The sequence below is a fragment of the Pteronotus mesoamericanus genome, unplaced genomic scaffold (genome assembly GCF_021234165.1).
Source record: "Pteronotus mesoamericanus isolate MK-2021 breed Mesoamerican mustached bat unplaced genomic scaffold, CSHL_Meso_final contig_22, whole genome shotgun sequence".
Classification (NCBI taxonomy): domain Eukaryota; kingdom Metazoa; phylum Chordata; class Mammalia; order Chiroptera; family Mormoopidae; genus Pteronotus; species Pteronotus mesoamericanus.
The window spans coordinates 5,698,550-5,702,503 of record NW_026555090.1 but is presented as its reverse complement, the minus strand read 5'-3'; positions in this window follow the sequence as shown (position 1 = coordinate 5,702,503).

The window sequence follows — 3,954 nt, the reverse complement described above, 5'->3', positions numbered from 1 at the left end:
CATTACATTGTGTGCCCACCACCCAAAGTAAAATCATTTCCCGTCACCATATATTCGGCCCCCTTTACCCTCTACCACCTGCCTGCCCGCTTCCCTCTGGTAACCACCATACTGTTGCCTGTTTTATATTCCACATATAATTGAAATCATATGGTCCTTAGATTTTTCCAACTGACTTATTTCACTTAGCGTAATATTCTCAAGGTCCATCCATGCTGCCACAAATGGCAGTTATTCCATCTTCCGGTGATTAGTGTTCCATAGTACGTATGTACAACATCTTCGTTATCCGGTCCTCTATCGAAGGACACCTTGATGGTCTCCATGTCTTGGCCACTGTGAATAATGCTGCAATGACCATTGGGATGTATAAATCTTTGTGAATAAATGTTGTTAAGTTTTTGGGTAGCTACCCAGAAGAGGGTTTGCTGGGTCATATGCTAACTCTATTTTTAGTATAGCTTTTTAAGTCATAATATTAAAGAACTAAGAGTACAAGATTCATTATTGCTGATTTTTAATGCCCATTGACTTGGTCAAAATTAAATCTTACAGTTTTAAAGTTTGGGTGATTTAATCTCTTACAGTCTAAACAGGTCTTATTTGGTCGAATTAATAAATGTTCACAAGGCTTTTAAGATTTAATACTTTAAATTCAAAATGAGAGATCTCTTCCACTCTCTTTACCCAAATAATCTCTTCTTTGTTGTTCACTGGAAAACCTAGATAAGACATGTGCATGTCACATATAAACATACAGACACATGAACATAAATAGCTTCATGTTTAGACAAGAGATGTAAATTGATGGTTCTCTTAGGACCCATGTCATTTCTCCTGCTAGTGACTGATTTTTTTTTTACAGAAAAGAAAAAATATAACTAATACAGCTGACCAAGAAGAGTAACTGGAATTAGACTGATCATTGCAGATGCTTCTCGGGTTATGTAATATTCCCCTTAAGCAAATTTACCTTTAGCAAGTTGGTCCATAAAGCATGTAAAATACATGGTGATGGTAAAAAATAAATAAAATTACATAGATGAAAGAAAATACTGAATAACCTACAAAATCACACACATGCACACAAAAGCAAAAGCATGTTACACAGTGGGTGACTGAACAGGAAGTAGACAGTGACTACAAAGAGGAAATGTTTTATTTTCTGTCCCCCATGGAGATGTTAGGTCAAATAAATGCTCAATTTCTTATAGTAAAATTTGCAAATACACCATCCTCTACTGTTTTTTTCATGGTTGTGTCTTTACCATCCACGGGGAAATACAAATGATGCCAACCCAAAAAACTAATGTCTATCTTTTCTCTTTTTTCTCATCTACTAGTTTTTTGAAAGTTGTACTGGAACTTCTGAAACAAAATGAGTTCATCCTTTTTTTAAATGAAAATGTGTAGTACAACAGTAAAATAAATGCACATCTTTAGTTCTAATGATCATTTCCTACATAATAATATAGATTTTTCCATCATATCATCAAGCAGCAGCACATTGTGTTATATTTTTAGGGCTGCCATTAGAAATCACCACAAAATGAGTGGCTTTAAACAACAGTTACTTTCTTGTAGTTCTGGAACCTGAAAGTCCAAAATCAAGGTGTCAGTAGAGCCATGCTCCTTCCAAAGTCTCCAGGAAAGGATCCTTCGTTGCCTCTTTCTGGCTGCTGGTGGGTGCCGCAATCCTCGCTGTTCCTTGGCTTGGATATGCGTCACTCCAGCCTCTGCCTCCACATTCACATGGCCATCTGCCCTCTCTGTGCGACTGTTTCTCATGAGGGCCTCCAATCCAGGATGACTTCATTTTAATTTGAATTGCATCTGTAAAGACTCTATTTCCAAGTAAGATCAGATTCACAGGTACTAAGGATTAGGACTTGAACACCTTTTGGGAGGACACAATTCAAACCATAATAAACACGTAACAATGCAATTAGCTTAATGCTAACGGCTAACATTTATGAGCTGTTACTGTGTGTTAAGTGACATGCAAACAGGATCTCAGTCAGTTTTCACATGGCTGCCTGAGATTAGCTTTTATTACCATTACTTGACAATTGGAAAAATTGAGGCTCAAAGTAGACAAATTGCACAGCTTGTAAGTAGGAGGATCAACTCTAACATACCTTTGTTAAACTCCAGAGCCAATGCTCTTAACCAATAAGGCCGGGCATCTCCTTAATGAAACAGCATATTTAAAAGTCTTTCAGCATGATTCATTGGGACTCTTATTTCATCTCAGAATTCTGTAAACACACCTTTCCAATTGGGTTGTATCTTGTTCACATGTGTAGGACTGCTAGAAGTGTCCTCAGATGTTAGAACTTGTACAAACTTCTTGGAGCTTCTGCTCATTCTTTCTCATTATCTGTCTTTGCCATTTCCTAGGAAAAACCTGCAATTGATTTTCATGCAAACTTGATCATCTCTATAATTCTTGCAGTTTTTCCATGATGAGAAACCAGAGGAGAGGGGAAGAAGAGAGGGGGGATAAAAAGGAAGGAGGGAGGAAGGGGGAAAGAGAGAGATGGGGAGAGGGGGACACACACACACACACACACACACACACACACACTCTCACATTTGCTAATGTTACCTCTCTGGTGGTAAAGGAGCATTTTATCCATCCAACCACCTCTTCTCTTTAGCATTTTGCCCTTTAACTATTGGAATAATATTAGCTAGGGCTGCAAAGATAATGCTTATCTTTACTAATTAAACACTAAAAGCCCAAGCTCACTCCAAGCTTTTTACAACTTGACCTCTAACACAGGTTTCGCTCTTTTAAAGGGCTTAGAATAACTTAAATCCCAGCCTATATAAGAATGTGATTTTTATAGACCATTTACACATAGAAACATTTTTAGACATGGCTAAAGCTGTAATTTTAAAAAATAATCCCTTATTTGTTTGTATATGATTAGCTCTTCTTTTTGTTCATCAACAGGGAAATTTAAGCTAACGTACTAAATATGCTAAGGGACCATGAGTAAGACTAGGGAAGTTACCGAGAAACAGATATTCTGAATAAACTTCTTACCTAATCAATTTCTCTCTTTGTCGTAAGGTAACCATACAATTTTCTTTTCCTAAATAATAAACTCGTTTTCCTAATACCTATTATTTCCTTGCTGACTTGAAATGACATGTTTAGCTTACTTTATTTATTATTATGATCATTTTTAATCCTCACCGATAATAAGCTTATTGATTTGAGAGAGAGAGAGAAGAGGAACATCGATTGGTTGCCTCCCATATGCACCCAACGGAGGATTGAACCTGCAGCTTATGTATGTGCCCTGACTGGGAATCAAACCCACAACCTTTTAGTGTATGGGATGATGTTCCAACCAACTGAGATATTTAAATTGATGCATACTTGAATCAGTCCTGGAACATTTTATTTTGTTTTATGAATTTGTCATTTTCATCAGTACCACATATTATTATTATACTATTTATGAGTATTATATACTTTTATTGAAGGATTCCAAATTCTGAACTACCGTATCTAATTTTTTGACTATTCTCATGCATTTATTTTTCAGAAGTTGTAGGCTTATTAGGCCAAATCAATACTAAAATTTTTATTTACATTTTTATTGGACATTTATTACCTTTTTTGATAGCTCAAAGAAAAATTTATATAATTATAATATAATCTCTTCAAAGGACATTGTATGGTTTATTATATAATTTATTATATATAATTATTCTATTGTATGACACAAAAATATTTATCTTTATAAATTTCTGTGTTGTTTGCTATGTATGCTTAAGTGACTTATATGTATTACTGTTTTGTGAATAAGTCTTCCCCTGTGACATTTTTCATGATTTTCCTGGTATATAAGCAAGCTATTAAACTTTCTGTGTATATTTAATAACTAGCACACTTGCTGGGCACTCCTATTAGTTTTAATTTTTTTAGAGGGCAATCAC